We start from the raw sequence: 18,802 nt of genomic DNA, 5'->3' as shown, positions 1-18,802 counted from the left end.
CTTTTGGTCCTACTGTAGAAAGACACAGCATGACTCAACCAAAATTTCTGGTGATTTTTACACAGCACTTCAACTCTTTAGTACTCCCCACAATTCAAGTTATCATTATATTTTTTCCATAATATACTAAAAACACATAATGGCCTAAGTACTATGCCTGTTTACCATCCAGAATAAACAAGCATCAGAAGAAGCAGCATAGTTAACTCATACAATCAAGGACAACTGATTGTATGAGTCAGGATGGTCTAAATGTCATCTTTAGACTCTGTGTTTCAAGAAAAGAACTACAAGGAAGGAGTGTGTAGTTTGAAAGCACTAGGGTGAAAAAAAGGAAGAGAAAAGATGAATAAACATGTTATATATACCTCCTACGTCTCATGTGGTATTTTCTGGGCACAATGTCACATTAAAAGGAATAGAGTTAAACAAATAAAATAATTTAAAAACAATAACAATCTTACTTTGATCTCTCAAAAATAGGTTAAGTAGATATGTAGATAAATATATAAATATGAGATCTAATTTATAATCCAACCCTCCTCTTTTATAAGAAACTTTTTAATTGAAGTATACAATTTGAAAAAGGCAGAAATCATAAATGTAAAGCTTAATGGATTATTTCTGATCGATTGTAGGTTTATAGCTACCACCAAAAGCCATGAAATAGATTACAAGAACCTCAGAAAAACCCCTCACATCTTCTGCTCTCTGTGCCCAAAAAGCAACAACTATCCCATATATGAATTAGCTTAGTCTGTTTTTGAGTTTTATATAAATAAAATCATATAGTATGTAGCTTTTAACATATGATCTTTTTGTTATTGTCTTTGTGAGACTCATCTACATTTAATTTTTTCAGTGGTATATAGTGTTCCATGGTATAAATATACAATTTGTTCATCTATTCCACTGTTTATGGACATTTTTATTATTTACAAATATGTCTATTATAAATAAAGCTGCTATGGACATTGATGTGCAAGATATGTGTGTGTGTGTGTGTGTGTGTGTGTGTGTGTGTGTACTCTATACACTCATTTGGTTTCAGTATATACCTAGAAATAGAATTACTAAGTTATAGGATATGTATATATTCAATTTTTACACATAGTGATAAATAGGTTACCACAGGGCTTTTATGCCAGCAGTATAAATGAGTTCCAATTCCTGTATATCCTTCTCAGTACTTGGTTTTATCAGCATTTTTGGTTTAGCTATTCTGGTAATATTTATCTCCTTGTGGTTTTAATCTGAAGTACCTTGATTAGTAACGAGGTTGAGTGCTTTCACTTATTTATTATCCATTTCACTATTCTCTTTTGTGAGGTGCCCATCTGCCTTTCTTCTCTCAGGAGCCTTTCTCTCACCCCAGCCCAAGTGTTTAATTTGACACACTCCGTTCCCCTCACTTCCTCTCATTTATTTTCTTCAATATCGAATGATGTGGCCTAGTTTTCATACTTTTCTCCTAATCTCAATACTCATATTCTCCCCAGCAATGGAGAGCCTGGGATGTAGCCAGTAGAAATCTCCTTCTTCCTCTCTTGCTGCTACGCTCTATCATCTTCCTGTTTCTGCATCACCAAAAGCCTGGAAAACATCACTTTATAAGTTTATTATAAGTTCCATGAGTTTTTTAAAATTCTCTTTCCTGACTCTATGACTCCCCTATGCCATGTTGGGCACCTGGCACAGACTGAATTCTGCAGATGGGCTAGGAAAGAAAGGACACACACAGGAGGCCACTCTAAGGTCTCAAATGTAAAATTTGACCATTTGCCAGGAGAAGCCTGTTTTTCTGGGAGATGAGCCACACATTACAAGAGAATGAGCTGCCTACCAGCTCTCCTAATCTTTCTCCAGGGCAGGCTCATTTCTCAGTAACCTCAAACCAAAAGCCATTATCAGATTCTCTGTCTTGCTTCACCATGGAAAACTACTTGGCAACAGTTTGACAGGCACAGATGGTAACACCAGCTGTAAGTTTTTTCAGTTCTTGTTGACTCTAAACTGCCCTTAGTCTTAATCTCTTTGCAGTTTGCTCAGTAGAATGGGAGATGGGTCCAAACTTCTAATCTGGAATAAATTTCACCATGGGAGATTTAGCAAGGTCTGATGAAGTGTGAGATGAGGTTAGGGATGTTGGCAAGATGCATAGGAAAAAAGTCCTGGAGAGAAAATGTATGGATAGTCAAAATTAATTAGAAATTATTTAAACAAAGGATCAGGACTCATAAAGGGAAGAGGCATAAGGAAAGGAAGATATTCTTAGATATGATGATAATTTTTCTGCTGGTCTGAAAAAGAACCCAGGTCTTAACACCATGAAAATTAGGTATGAGATAAGGAATAAAGAGAATAAAAGGCAGAACCCTTCCAAGAAAGTGCTCTCTGCAAGGTTAGAGTAACCTAAAATGACTACTGTGAAGTACCATCCAACAGACCTGGACAATCTTTTGTCTATGAAAAAAATAAAATAAATAAAACTGCAATGCTAAGAGTCATTTACTATATTCTGGGTCTTATATAAAGTGCATAAACACCATGCATTACCAGCAAGAGATTCTACCCAAAGATATGTCGACAAGGATGCATGGAAGAACAATCGTGTATCTTATTGCTAAATATAATGCTACCAGTTCTGACAGCTTTCTCTCATCCTCGTAAAGTAAGAACCCATGAATCTTCATCCAATTTTTTTAACTCTTTGTTTTTCATATCCAACTACTACCAAATACCAAGACCATCAATCTCAGGGTAGAGAAATGAGCCAAAAGGTCTAGAGTAAGCTCGTCTCATCCCCCCTCCCCTGCCCCAACCTGGTTATATGATTAAATCGGACTTAGTGGGGAAAAAGTGTAAAGAGAATGCTATCCATGCAGATGAAGGAGCGAGCACTACCACACCACATGTCTGGGAACACTATCCTCTCATCCTCAAAAATGGCACCATGTCCCTGCACACCTACAATCCCAGAACCCAGGCAGGCATTCAAAGGAAAAGTCCAGTTACACAATAGCAATAATTTGTTTGAGTTCTTGCCACGTGTCAGACACAACACTAAGAACTTGACATACATTTTCTTGGGGAATTCTCACAAGAATTCTATGAGGTTGGTCCCATTATTAATCTGATCTTATAATTGGGTCTTAGGAAGTTTAAAGAATGGAAGGAGGTCTCCCAGGGAGTGAGTGGCAGGTCTATAAAATCCCAAGGCCTGGATACTCAACAATGTGGCTCTCTCTACTGCATGCTTCAGAGGTCCTAGACAAGCCTCTAACTTTTAATTTCTCAGGCATGCCTTGAAATATTTGATTTAGTGTTTCTTTCCTATTCAATATTTCTTTGAGCTATTTCTTTTGAAGTGCTTTGATCTTCACTTTTCTTCTTGTCTACAATCTGACTGTATTTAGCTAAGTTTCTGTTTGTTTCATTTGCTTGGGGTGAGTGTGATGGGGTATAATATTATAATTTATATGAAATACATATTTGGTCTTCTTCAATGGTTCCTGGGACATAGCCTCCAAAACCCTTGGAACTTCCTACTTATAGAGAGTGACAAAGGCAGCTCTTGCTATGTTAATGAGTGAGTTTTAGACAACAGCTTAGGATGAGGGCTGGTTGGTAGGAGAACCAAGCATGTGGTTAGAGGGTTGAAACTTTCAGTCCCACCCCTGACTTCTGGGGAGAGGAGAGGGACTGGAGGTTGAATCAATTGCCAATGGTTACTGATTTAATCATTTATGACTATGTAATGAAGCCTCCATAAAAACTCAAGAGGGCAGGGTTTGGAGAGCTTCTGGGTTGATGGAGATTCAGGGAATGGCACATCACTTTCTGAGGGCATGGAAGCTCTATGCTGTTTCTCCATACCTTGCCCTATGTATCTTTTCCATCTAGCTGTTCCTGAGTTATATCCTTTTTAAATAGCCCAAGGTTTCTCTGAGTTCTGTGAGCCACTCTAGCAAATTAATTGAACCCAAGTAGGAGGTCCTGGGAAGCTAGAGCCAGATGGACAAAAGTACAAGTAACAACCTGGACTTGTAACTGGCATCTGTAGTCCAAGGAGGGGGTTATGGGAACCTCCAATCTATAGCTGGTCAGTCAGAAGTACAGGTAATAACTTGGGCTTGCAGCTGGAATTTGAAGCGAGTAGGGGTAGTCTTATAAGACTAAACCTTTAACCTGTGGAATCTGATGCTGTCTTTAAATAGACAGTAGATCTAAACTGAGTTGAGTTCTTAGACACCCAAGAAGTGTCAAAGAATTGCTTAGTGCTGTGTAGGAAGCCCCCCATCCCCACCATGGTGGAATTTGTATCACAACTAATTTAGTGGGGAAGGTATTTTGGTTTGCTAGTTTTATTTTATTTTTTAAATTAACTCACATATAATAAAAAAATAATCCAAAAGGTTAAAAAGGAATATAATACTAGTAGACTTTGCTTATTTATATATGTATATTGTAATACCTAGAGCAACCACTAAGAAAGCTATATAGTGTGATATGCTCAAAAAACATTATAACCAAATAAATATGGAATCCTAAAAAATGTTTAAGTAAGTCTCATGAAAATAAGAAGACAGAAACAGAAGTATGAGAAATAGAGAAAACAAACAGAAAACAAATAGTAAAATGGTAAACTTATGCCTTAACACATCAATAATTCCCTCACATGTAAATGGTCTAAAAATCCCAAATAAAAGTCAGATATTTTTGCAGAGTGGATAAAACAACAATGCAACAAATATGTTATCTGTAAGAATGGATACAGACTAATACATTGATGAATCTCAAGGGAATTATGTTGAGTTTAAAAAGCCCATCTCAGAGGTTATATACCATATGATTTCATTTATGTAATATTCTTGAAATGACAAACTTATAAAGAGAACAAATTAGTGGTTGCCAGGGGTAAGGAAGCAGAGGAAGGGAAGGAGGTGGCTATGGCTATAAAAGGGTAGCACAAGAGATCCCTGTGATGAAACTTATCTGTATCTGGACTGTGGTATTGATCACGTAAACTTACAGATGCAATAAAACTGCATAGAAATAACGCATGCGTGCACACACACACACACACACACACAAGTGCATGTAAAACCAGTGAAATATGAATAAGTTCAGTGGATTGTATCAGTGTCAACTTCCTGGTTATGATATTAAACGATCATTCTCCAGTGGCAAGATGTTACCAATGTAGGAAACTGGGTGAGGGGTTTATAGGATCTCTGTATTATTTCTTACAACTATATGACTCTACAATTATCTCAAAAAAAAAAAAAATTTTTTTTTTTTAAAGTGGAGGAGGAGAAAAAAAGTGGAGGAGGAAATAGACACTTAAAAGGAAGTCTCCCATCTATTTATATCTCCCAATCCCTCCACTGTCTTCCCTAGAAGTAACCGCTGTGGTTATTTTCTTACATATCCTTCTAGAGATAATCTATAGTCTCTTTGCGTGTAAATATGTATGAATGCGCACACACATATAGATTTGTAGTTTTCACACAAATTTTAACACAATAAACACGTTTTCCCCACATTGTTTTATCAATTTATCTTTGAGCTTTCAGTAGTGATAGAGCTCTTTGTTTTTCATAGCTGCATGGTTCCATCCTGTGAATAAAGTCTCATTTATTTAATCAACCCTTTCTTCACAGAAAAATAATCCAACAAAAAAACAGAAATTTATTTTATTTCCAAGTAGTTCCTATTAGAACCAATGTTCTAGTGATCACCAGATTGATTTTTTCTAACCATTTCTAAGCAGTCCTACCCCATTCACATAGCCTCAAAAAACTACCCTTGGTCCTGGGCTCCTGGGATCCAGGCCTAGACCTTCCAATTACTTCACAGTTAGCTGATGCTGATCAGATGTTTATTTATCTTTGTAACCATGTCCCTGACTTTGCATCACTCAGCTTCTCATTGTTATTTTACTCTATTCGTAGGCTGATAACATTTCCTTAGCAAAAGTGAACTTATTTATAATTTTCTGCAGACATTTTTCTCTATGTTATGAATATGTTTGTTCTATATTTTCTCTCAATATCTAGAATACCCTCACTTCTTTATTCACCTGCTGCCAGCTTTTCCATGACTTATCCTCCCTGAATGAAAAAAAACTATTTTCTTACAACCTCATTTTAATAAGCAGCTTAATAAAAAGTATAATTACTCTTTCTCTTTGTGTACAATGGAAGTTAGGTGCTCTAACAGTCCTTGCAGGTTTATACACATGTATAAATAGCATGGTGTTTACACTGAAGGGAAGCAGGCACTCATATTTTGACATCATATGATTCCTCTCCCTTTTCTCTTCATGTACCACCCCCCTACACCACCATCTCTGTGTAATTTGCAATCTCACAAATAGAAACTTTAAACAGAATTTTGTTACGATTAACAAGAATAAAAAATGCTGGCCACCTCCCGGTGCCTATTGCACAAAACCACAACAAAAAACATTTGTCGGTTAGTTTGTTTTTATAACTAAAGTCACAGCTCAGCTCGAGTATTGAGATGTTAGCTCATTTCTGCCAATGCATCAACCAAAAAAAGTGCTGATTGAATTGATTATGTGTGTGCGCATATGTGTTATTATTAGTGTAAATTAAGGTACAACAGGTAAATGACCTACAATGACAGATCTACAACTGTTTTAATATTGTTCCCATGTAATTTTTAAATGTTTCTCCACTGTCTAGTAAGTGTTCAAACATATTTGTTGAGTGGATTTGAATGAATGAGAATGCCTGTTCGTGTCAATGGTTTTCCTCAGAACATCTGTGTTTGCATGTCAGATGTCTATTTCATTAGTGTTGCATGTGCCTATGATTATGAAAGTTTAATAAAGGTTAGATGATGAAGCTTTCTCTCTTCAGGTAAATATTCTTTACCCCTTGCAATATACCATTATGTGCAAGCTCTGCCTTATCCCTAACCATTATTACTCTGCACGGCAGGACTATTTTAACGTTTGATCTATTACACCAGGTGAAACAAACAAATTAGACAGAGCACCACAGCTGCTTGATATAGGATGTCCTCATGATTTTGCTCCCTTTTTTAATACATCCAAGCATCCCATTTATTTTTTCAACAGCTGCTGCACATTGAGCAGACTTCTTAATTAGCTAATGTTTGGAAAGCCCTTTGAAGATAAAAAGCCCTATATAAGTGCTAAGAGTTATTATTACCTTGAAAAAAGAGTTCTTTTTTTACCTTGGCTCACTACAAAATGTGTGAGCTTTCCTTCTCTCTAACTACTGGTGGTAGTCAAACCATAGGATACATAAATCACAGAAGAAAGAACTTAGAAATTCAGCAGTGGCCCCGGAACCACAGGCAATGGGCACCCTGGAGTGCTCCTTCATGTCTCAATGTAATCTTCTCCAGGTACCAGAAAAAAGAATGCTGGAGATGGGAAATGGTAAGGAAACACATTTTTCAGGTTCTAGAATGCTTTTGGAGAAATGAAAACATGCGACCCTCTTTCTTGAAAGGGCTTTTGGATGTCAAATCTACATTTGTTTGCCTTCACTTGATTTTGGAAAACAAAGCAACATTTAGCTATCCTAGATTGCATCCCTGCAAACAGATACTCATGGTCTAGAGACAAAAATGACTTGCCTGTAACAAGTGAGTTGCCTTTTCCCTGTGCTCATTACCAGGAGGCAGGATAGTAAAGAAAATCCATTAAAATAAATGGCAAAAGGCAAAGAAAGCCTCCACGGTTCAGGGCTCACGCCTTACCCCCAGCCCATACACATCCCCTTTGCTTATGAAAAACACTATCCTTGAAGGATATATAAGATGCACTTGTCTTTAAGAATCTTCCATTTTACTTTTAATAAAACAATAGTAATAACTTCTATTGATACCCATTTACCAGGCCTCATGCTCTGCGCCTTATATATATTACATTATTTACCACCCCCCAACAACCCTGAAAGGTAGTATTATTATCGCTATCTTATAGATGAGAAAACAGCCCCAGTTATTTCAAGTGATATGCCCCCAGGCTATCGAGTAGGCAGTAGAGTCATAATTTGAACCCAGGTTTGCCTGGCCACAAATCTGAGCTCTTTCAACGAACAATAATACTTCAAAGTCATTGTCATTATAGCTATAGAGTGGTACAAAATAAGTATAGTGTCATTCCTGTTATAATTTTTTTATTAGTATAGTAAGCTAGAGGAGGTAAGGAGCACGTCTGGCTGGTATGATCAGGGAAGTTGCCGGCAAAATGACTGATCGCTTCCATGAAGAGGTAGCTTTGCTACATACAGCAAAATGTGAAAGTTGACACTCTTACACCACCAATTCATGGATTAACATTCGTTATTTTCCACATTTCAGACAGTATTCAAGAGAAAGGAGGTGAAAATAATGGAAGAAGATGAACTGAAAGACAAATGTTCATGCCATGGAAATTAGCTCTGGCCTTCAGTGCTAATTCGATTTAAAAAACAAAAAAAATAATAAATAAATTACTTAAGCTGATTTCGAATAAAATATGTTATTACTAGTTTTGTAATGGCACTGAAGTTTCAAATCTGAGTACCTGGGAAAATAGGACAGTGGTGGCATGAACTGAGAGGGAAGGAACTTAGAGGAAAATGAATTGGAAATGGAGGAACTGATAAATTCTACCCAAACAACCAAAATTGTAAATTTTTCCACTAAAACCCCCAAACTGTTAGGCAACGACTATGCAAGCAGCTTTAGTACTGTCTGCTCATGGAGAGCTCTTCATCAGTCTGCTTCTTGTCACTTGAAAGCTGCTGTCTCTACTTCTTGGTGCCAAAGTACACTTATGGAACAAGGGCACACTCGACAGGCTCACATGCCTAGATAAAAACACTTTTTTGGTGTCCTCCCTAAATGATAACTAGGAGTAGAAAATACTTTCTATTATTACACAGTTCCAGGGCTGAAATACTTGTGAAAGTAGAAATCCATACTCCACATCAACTTTGTAGGAATCTCTTGGAACTGGGGACAATTCATAGCTTCCTACTGCAAAGCAGGAGCAGGGATAGTGAGAGGCTCAGTGGTGAAAGCTCGTTTGTTACTAATTTATCAGACAAATTATTCAAAAACATCATCCTTGTGAGCCATGCAATTATTGCCTAGTGGCTTGTCGACCTACAAAATGTAGATCAAAGATTAAATCTGCATTTCGCACAAGATTCCTTCCAGGCTCTAGAAACTGGGTTGGCCAAATTGCTGAAGCACAAAATACTGTCACTTGGAAGTTATAATGAAGGGGAGATGAAGTTCAGATACCAGAGAAAAAGAATTTTGGACTCACCACTGCCAACAAGTGACATCAAAATTCTCCATGATTTGACCCAATCGCTCTTTCCAAATAAATCTTCCATTACTACCTTGCTGGTCTTCAAGTCTCCCCTAACCTGAAATACTTGCTTTTCCATAGTCTATATATCTTGTGCTTCCCACTCACACGTGTTAATTCCTACTATGACTTTTCTCTAGAATGCCTTTCTACTGTAACCCCACCCCCCATTTCCAAATCCTTCCCCTTGCTCAATGTCCATAGCATATTTTCCTCAGGGGAGCCATTCTCTCAGAAAGAACTATAAATAGCACTTCTGCTTCATTTCTCATATGGAAACAACTAATTGTCCCTGTATAGTGAGTGACAGTGTTTAAAGGATATATTTTGGCAATGGCTTTATTATCCTGGAATCTCCTTGACAGTAAAATTCATATCTGTTTTATCTTACATCCTTCTGGGCTCTCAGTCCAGTACTTTGAAAAGTAGTAGATGATAAATATTTATCTAATAAAAATTCACTTAACATCCCTCACATTTATTATTAATTATAGCCAGATACTGTTCCAAGTGTTATGAACAAAGTAGACTAGCATTTCTGACCTAATAGAATTTACATTCTAAAGCATGAATCAACAATAAACAAGATACGTAAGTTGTGTATTTTAGTATATGTGCTGCCAAAGCGATTACAGGTAAGTTGAATAGAATAGTAGAAGATTACAAGTGCAAAGAGAAAAATAAAGAAGAAAGATAAAATAGGTCAGGGTGGTTGAAAATACAGAATGGATGGATGGATAGATGACTGAATGGGTGAATGTGTAGATGGATACATGGCTGCTTGGGTAAATGGATTCATTACACAGTAAGACACTGACTTTAACAGTGAGAAAAAACCTTTTAAAAAATATTTTCTATTCTCTATTTAAATCAGTTTCTAGGGCCAAAAAGTGATTGTTTACCTTATCCACAATAATTTTAGAAAAAAAAGAGAACAAAGAATCTGATATCTCAATTTATTGCTATATTGACTTCAGGTACCTCTGAACAAGTAACTTTTGGTGACTTTGTAAAAAATATTTTAATGCTTATGAGTTTATGAAAAAAAAGTCGCTTTAGGTCAGAAAGAGCATGATTTAGTCTGGTCCTATAAAAAGAATGATCTTTTCAAGTAAAAATTAACCACTGAAGACGAAAATAGAAAAATAGAAAAAGGCAAAAGTTTGGAAAGAAAAAGAAAGATTTTTACATCAAAAAGTGTGAAAGTTATGTTTATGCTGATTTAATCAACTCTGGAATGAGGCTGGTTTTCACAAAATAACTGGGAGCTGATATCTTCAGACCCACAGTGGCCAGTTCTTGTGTCACAAGGAAGCCGATTATTACTAATTGACTAATTTTTATTTGCAACAAAGAATGGTGTGAATCATTGCATGCATTACCACTGTAGAGATGAAGGAAACACCTAGTTCAACAGGGTGGCTAAGTCTCTCATGCTTGGTGAATGCTGCATTGTCACCAGGAAAAGCAGCAACAGGCATTATATTCTCTACATTATGTCACAAATTGATTTCAATTTTAGGAAAAACATCTATTTGTGTCTAAAACTCTACTTTAGACTCAGTGAAAAACATTTAATGAATAAGAACATCTTTTCAGTGTTCCAAGCTAGCTTTCTGAAGAGAGAAAGCAGCACAGCTATTCAAGGTCATTTTCATTTCTCCCAAGATTCTCAAGGATCACAATATTCTGGATTCGAAATTTTCTACCTACGTAGAGATAGAACTGCTTAATATCTAACATGGTCTCTGAATACTTCCACTCCAGTGCCAGCCTCTCCTTCTACTCTTTTTTCCTGCCCCTGTTGCATTCTTATTTTCTGAGATTCTAAAAGAGAAATGGATAGAATGGAGGCTATATATGCTACAAAAAAACAGGCATGGAGGTGGGTAGGGGACAGGAGATGAGCGATCACTGCATCAGTAAAATGATTTAATGTATTGATATCAGATTGTCCAAGTTCAACTCTTAGCTCCACAATTACTAGCTGTGTGACCTTGGACAATGTAGCTCATTTCTCTGTGCTATAGTTTTTTCTTTGGTAAAATAAACTGCAATAAAATTTTTGTGAACGTTACTTTCTGTATATAGCTTAAAGATAGTAAATGCCTGGTGCATAATGAGCTCCATGGAAGTATCTGCTATTATTTGTTCTTCCTGCAAGCAGAAGAGAAAAAGAGATCCTTCTGTGGCCAAAGTCCCAGCTTGCTTTGTCTAGGATTCAAAGTGATGTCTGAAGTGTACGCCTATAATGGATAGAGAAGCTTCCGGGGAAATAATTCTTCCCATGGGCTAAACTCCACGATTTGGACCCAGTAATAGAGCCGTGGACTTGGTGAAGGGAAGAGTTACTCTGATTACATCTGATGTAACTCTAGGCTAGTCTTATAAGTCAAATAGATTTATTTGGCTCTAGGGAGATAATGAGCTATAATAAAAAGGAAGGAGATAGTTTACTAAAAATTCTGTAAAACACTGGGGAACAGACAGCACAGTGCTTAGTGAGACCCCCTCTAAAAAGAGTTTAAGATACTGAGCGGACAGAGGGGTGCTATCCTCCACTTCAGTAGAAGAATAGTTGGGGAGAGGACAGGATGAGAGGGACAAAACTTTTAGTGGTCACAGATTGCCCAAATGGCACGTAACTAAATAAACACAAAGACTATTGCTTTCCACAGCCCTCTGAATGCTACTGGAACCAAGATATGATTAAACTTTTGCTTTGTTACAATATGGTTACTAAAAATGATGACATGGCATATAAACTATAAAGCTATAAATAAATTTCACCTGCTTGACTTGACGATTCTAACAAAGTCAGAGAGGGATAAATGATTTCATTCATTAAGTATTAAACAAGTATTTGTTAAGCCTCTCCTCTGTCCTAGGCACATTTATTAGGTGCTAAGCATACAATGGGGAGAAAAAGCAAGCAGGTTTCTGCCCTCACAGAGCTCACAGTCTGGAGTGAACAAGAGTGGAGACAAGTCTCCAGGCAACTGGAGATCAGTCAGTGCTCTAGACAGGAAGGTGTGCAGTGCTGTGGGAGCACTCGAGGTGCATACAACCTGGATTTCGGGCATCAGTGAGGGCTTCTTCCTTGAAGGAGTGATCTCTACGCTGTAAGCTGAAGAATAACTAAAATCTAGCCAGGCAGAGAGAGGTAGGAGGAGCATTCCAGGCCATAGCAATCGTATGTGGAAGGGTCCAGACACCGTGTCTTAGAGAACTGCTGTGAGCAAGAGTCAGCAAACTATAGCCTATGGGCCACTGCTTCTGTTAGTAAATCAATTTTTATGGAACACAGCCATGTTCATTCATTTGTATACTTTCCATAGCTGGTATGATGCTACAATTTAATTGTGACAGAGACTGCAGCAAGTTTAAAATACTTATTACCTAGACCATTACTGGAAAAAAAAAAAAAAGCTAACTCCTGGACTATATCATAGAGGACAACTGGCAAAGTGGTAAACATTCTCCGGTGAACTTCCTTCAGCATTATTCTGGTGTTGGATTGGACAGGAGTATAAAACATAATGGAATGAGTTGACAGGTACACTTTTCTGTGCACTTTACAAGTCAAACACACAGCAATAGCCCCTCTAAGCACTATGGAAGGAAGAGGTACTTTTGTGGCATGTTTTTATATTTGTGCTTTATGGAGCCTTTTTATAGGAGAATTTTTTCCCAAGTTACTGGAAGGTGCTAACTCACTGTATGCTGCTAAGATTGTTTCTACATTACAACCTCAAATTTCCAGCAACATGTGGAATAAACACAGTATCTGACAAGCTATATGACAAGCCCTCTTAAAGAAAATGCTAAATGAGTGACACGCAGGCTGGCCACACCATCAGTTCTTGACAGAAATCACACATGACATTCATTCAGTCCAAGGAGCTATCTATAACATATATACAGGAGATCTTTACTTTGGGGTTTTCTAATGACAATAAAAGATTCACGGAACTTTTGCCTCATTCAAAATTTAGTACATGCTTCTGTCTGGAACCTTCTCTCCTACCCTCTGTTCTTAGTTACATGTATTTTCTTTGCCCATAAGGACTGAGATAAATATCCCAACTCCCTGTTCTCATAGTGCACTGTACCTATCACACAGTATTCTTTCTTGCCTGCCATCTTCCTTATAAGAAGTAAATGATAATAAGAAGAATAAATACAAGAAGTAATAATAATAAGAAGCAAATGATAATAATAAGAATAAATACAATAATACAAGTTGCAAAATGTAACTGGTAAGATCCTTGAGGGCAAATTTGTTTTCATTTTACCATTTTAAGTCAGAGGCTGAGACATGTACAGGTCCTCAATATATGTTTACTTCCTGTATAAATGAAAAGGGAAAACTAATAATGACTAGATTAATACTATGGCATGAAAATTTTATATGTAGTTTACTTTTTAGTTAACAATCATAATTGCAGGAATTATGAGGCATATGTTTCTGATATCGACCTCCATTCCTTCACACTAAAGAATTAGCCAGGTATCACTCACAGAATGTTCTCTTTTCTGATGTAGTTTATATCTCGTTCTGCCTTTCTTTGTCTAGATTCTGCAGTCCCACTGATTCTCTGCCTCAGAGTCCTACACTGTCATTTTCCAATACTGTTCTGATAGAATTGTCAGTTCTTTATGTCAGAATATTTAATACTTACTATAAAGACTTCTCCATCCCTCATATAATAGAAATTTAATTAACTGTATTTCTATGGGGCTTTGTTTATTCCAATTTTCTCTGCAAAATGCTGGCTTTCAAATCTTATGCCTAGCAATAGTACTATTTATCTGCTATAGTTTTCAGTACCTGTATTTTCTACCAGACCAGGGATGTGGGAGGCAGTTTTCACTTGGGAGAAAAAGTGATTTCAAGTTATGTGATTGATTTCAAGTTATGACATCAGGGCACCTTGATACCTGCCCAGTTCTGTTTAATCATTTTATATCCACAATCACAGAAAATATCAAGCCAAATAGGGAAGGACCTAGAACTTCTAAAGAAGTAGAATGTTCAAAATGAGAGAAAGATCATGATGCATGATAGTCATTTTGCAACCTGTGTTCCTATACTTTTTCTTATTCTTATCATTTACTTCTTTCAGTAAGGAGATAATCCATGGGAGTAAAACCTCACAGGTGATGTTTCAACAAATTCAGAAATCAACTGGAATTGATTATGAACATTTTTCGCACTTAAGAACTAATTTCAAATATCTAATAGTATAAATAGTAGATAACTCATTTTAGAAGTTAAATTAAAAGTCAGGGGAAAAGAATTTTGGAGGGGTCAATCAGATTAGGTTTTTAAAAGCAGATCATGGACTTGAATTCACAAATTTCTTGTCTGCTTTGAAAAAACAAGGTGCACTGGAGAAAATTAAACTGGGTAAAAAATTTAATATTTCATGCATAGATTGATTTATAAAGAAAACATGGCATAAGTGTAAGGAATTCTGAAAAGGATTATGCACCAGCTTAAAGAAAAAGAATTCAAGAAGTTAATTCTGAAAATAATGAAACCATCCAATGTGAAAAGAAAAATAGGAGGGTCTTGGTTTAAAGTAGTAAAGCAATAGCTTTTTCCTATGCTGGCAATTCTGTAATTTCACAAGTAACATATATGTTTTGCCAGGGATTGTGGATAAAATAAAGATCTGAGAGAAAGCAAGTGAAAGTAGATTATATTTACAGAAGCATACACCCATGTAGATGATAAAAGAATGATAACATGAATTAAACTAATGAACCTAATCTTCAGAAAATTATAGAGAGTGTAAATGGCTCTGCTTATGAATTTCAGAACATGGGAAAATAAAGAGACTACGCTTGTCATTATTTTTAAAAAATTCTAGAACCTACTGTCATATACATACTCAAAGCTCTTGAGAACTCTTCTTTGAAAAGACCTTAATTATGTGAATGACACACTATTTTCACTGGCACAAACCTCTGAGCCACAGACTCTTAGGTCATTAAAGTATTTAAGATATTACAGAAGATTCTACTCATTGTAGTGCTGAAAAATAATAGCTTTATTTTCAATAAGTGTGAGAAGAAAATTAATTTTTAAAGAATTTTTTTTAAAAGGATGAGTTTGTCTTAATAATTCTTTCCAAAGTTTTCTTAATCCCTCAGGAGTTCAAGAGTTATTTATTTCCATACCTATTCACCCACCTGTCCAATATCTGTTTTCAGAGTTTTAAATGTTCCTCACACTGAGTTCCACAGAATTTTTTTCCTAAAGAAATATTTGATACCATTATTGTCAGAGAATCACGATTTTAAGTAAGGAGGCTTAAGTGACCAATATTTTTTTTGAGAATTTTTAAAGTGTATTAAAATATTCTTCTTTCATTTTAGAGAGAGAATTAAAAACAGATCTAAGAACTTTATATTTTCAAGTACACGTAGATTAAAAATATAATAACCGAGAAGTGGAAGCAATCCAAATGTCCATTGTCAGATGAATAGATGAACAAAATGCGGTATATGCATATACTGAAATATTATTCAGCCTTAGAAAGGAAAGAAATCCTGTCACATGCTACAACATGAATAAACATGGAGGACATTATGGTAAGTGTAATAACCAAGTCACAAAAAGCCAATACTGTATGATTTTACTTATATGAGATATCTAAAGTAGTCAAATTCGTAGAAACAGAAAGTAGAGTGGTGGTTACGAGGGGCCCGGGGAGGAGGAGACTAGGGAGTTGTCCTTTGGCTGGTATAGAGTTTCAGTTTTGCAAAATAAAAAGGTTCTGGAGATCTGTTGCACAATAGCATGAATGTACTTAACACTACTGAACGGTACATTTAAAACTGGTTAAAATGGTAAATTTCATGTTACATATTTTTCACCATAATTAAAAAAACCTGAAGGTATGTTTCCGACTCATTTACATTTAATTCATCACTCACTTGCAGAGAAATCAGAGGGCCATGAAACCCTTGCCATGAGTCCTTTAATTAGCCTCTAGCTCTTTTTTCTTAGACATAAAATTTCCTGTTTTGAAAGGATTAAATGAACAGGAGTACATGAAAAAAAAGGTTTAAATTTTCCTTGAAATTGAGATGCTGACTCCCAGAAGACCAATGAGGTTCTAAACTTGAAATGTACACTTGACGATCACTATTAATAACTAAGATATACCATCAGGCAAATTCCCTAACCTACTTATTATGTATGAACACAAGCAATTACGCCTTTGCACAACACACATACTATACACTGCAGAGCATGGCATCAAATTAATGCCTAATATAATCTTGCATGGATAATTGATAACAGGAATATTGATTAGCTACCAGAAATATTTCATCTCAACGCTGTATTTTTATTATTAAGCAAGGAAATAGACAAGTATATTTATTATTAAGCTATTGTAAGAAATAGCTGGGGTAGAGAATATATGAAATCAGGCCCAAACTTGTTCATTCTCAACAGAGCAGCAGTTATTAAGTTACACAGCTTAGTGTTAGGCTACAGGTACTGGCAAATTGAACAAAGTATAGTCTTTGCTCTTAGAGATCTTATAACAACGAGGATGATAGCTAGGCCTGTATATAATTAGAAAGTAAAGAGAACAATGTGAGAGCTATAAACAAAGGGCTATAGGAATGCAAAAGAGACAAAAAGCCTGAAGTAATAGTCATATTGTCATTTAGACAGTGCTTAAAGACTTCAGAGATAAAAATCTACCTCCCAAGAATATCCATTCCATTTTGGGGAGTTCTGGCTGATTAAAAGTTCTTTCTTAGGTAGAATGAAAGTTGTCCCCCTTTACCAAACAATTAGTTGGAGAAGTAACATATCAAGTCTCTCCTCTTTCATCTACATGGTAAACCTTATTAATAATTAGTAATTAATTTATTTATTCAAATGTTCATCAAAGTGGCTGTGGAAAATCCAGTGGAGCTAACCTGGCATTTGGATATGAGAATCTGCAAGAAGACTGGAGAAAAGTCTTAGCTAAAGATGTACATTTGGGAGTCATCAACCAATAACTGGGACTAGAAATCCTCCATCATTTCTCAAGCTTTTCTTTTCTCAACGATTCAAGTCCAACCATTCACCCATCCCAATTGATTCTCCTTATGAATTAGCGCTCTAATCTTTCCCACAGTCACTATCATTTCTTATTTTAATAGCCCCAAATTGTCACACCATATCCGGTTTTGCACACTTCCAAACCATTCTCCACAATGCAGTCAGATTTATGCTTAGTACATGTGTTTGTTAGGTCTGCTGTAACAAAGTACCACAAACTAAGTAACCTAAATGACAGAAATTTATTGTCTTGCAGTGCTAGAGGTTGGAAGTCTGAAATTAAGGTGGTGATTTTAAGGTGAATTCAAGCCATTCTTCCTCTGAAGGAGCAAGGAAAGGATCTGTTTCAAGTGTCTCTCGTACCTTCTAGTAGTTCCTTGGCTTGTGGCATCATAACTCCAATCTTCACATGGCAGTCTCCCTGAACGCATGTCTATCTCTTCATATGGCAGTTTTAAAAAGAAGGACACTCATCATATTGGAGTTGGGGGTCCATTCTACTTCAATATGGCCTCATCTTAACTAATTACATCTACAATAATTTTATTTCCAAATAAGGTCACATTCTGAAGTATTGGGGTTAGAAGTCAATATATGAATGGGGTGGAGGGACACAATTCAAATCATAACACATCAAATGTAAATATGATCCTTTTTTTTCTTCTTCAAATGGTCTAATGACTCCTCATTGCCTCCAAGATACAGTCCAAAATGTCTTAACAAACAAAAATTCTTCATAATCTGGCCCATAGGGTCTCTCTTGTTTTATCTCTTGCAACTCTCCTTCTCCCACCCCCCTCCCAGATATCATCAACAATAAATGTAAAATTATAATAGCAATACGTGTTTTCATAACATGGTGCTCTAAGACAGTGGTCCCCAACCTTTTTGGCATCAGGGAGGAGAGCTCCTATGAGAATCTAATGCCTGATGATCTGAGATGGAGCTGAAACAGTGATGCTGGTGCTGGAGATTTGCTGCAAATACAGATGAAGTTTCACTCGCTTACCTGCAGCTCACCTCCTGCTGTGCAGCCTGGTTCCTAACAGGCCTTGGACCAGTACCGGTCCACAGCCTGGGGGTTAGGGATACCTGTTCTAAGAAATTTTAATAATAGATTTGACCTAATTAGGGAGATCAGAAGATGCTTCTTCAATGAAGGGGTGATTGATCTGAGACGTCAAATATCTGAAGGGTAGGTAGGTGAAGAAGGGAAAAAAGAGCATCCCAGATAGAGGGAACAGTTTGTTCTATATGCTTAAAGGATGGACTGAAAGAAGGCTAGGAGATCATGTTGTGAAGTGAGGTTGGAGAGGCAGGGAGAGCCAGACAAAACAGAGCCCTGTGGACCATATCCAGGAGTT

The 18,802-nt window shown here is 36.5% G+C and overlaps 1 protein-coding gene and 1 pseudogene across 4 annotated transcripts in view; one reads left to right on the top strand and one right to left on the bottom strand.

Moving 5' to 3' along the window:
* Positions 1 to 18,802, bottom strand: part of ST6GALNAC3 (ST6 N-acetylgalactosaminide alpha-2,6-sialyltransferase 3) — a 486,754-nt gene that overhangs the window by 215,428 nt on the left and 252,524 nt on the right. The window lies entirely within an intron of this gene.
* The window catches only part of LOC112485773, a 7,921-nt pseudogene continuing 5,068 nt past the window's right edge, over positions 15,950 to 18,802 (top strand).

Source organism: Pteropus alecto, unplaced genomic scaffold, assembly GCF_000325575.1.
Source record: "Pteropus alecto unplaced genomic scaffold, ASM32557v1 scaffold25, whole genome shotgun sequence".
Lineage (NCBI taxonomy): Eukaryota > Metazoa > Chordata > Mammalia > Chiroptera > Pteropodidae > Pteropus > Pteropus alecto.
Note: the sequence above shows the minus strand (reverse complement) of the source record. Positions and strands in the feature narration are given on the sequence as shown.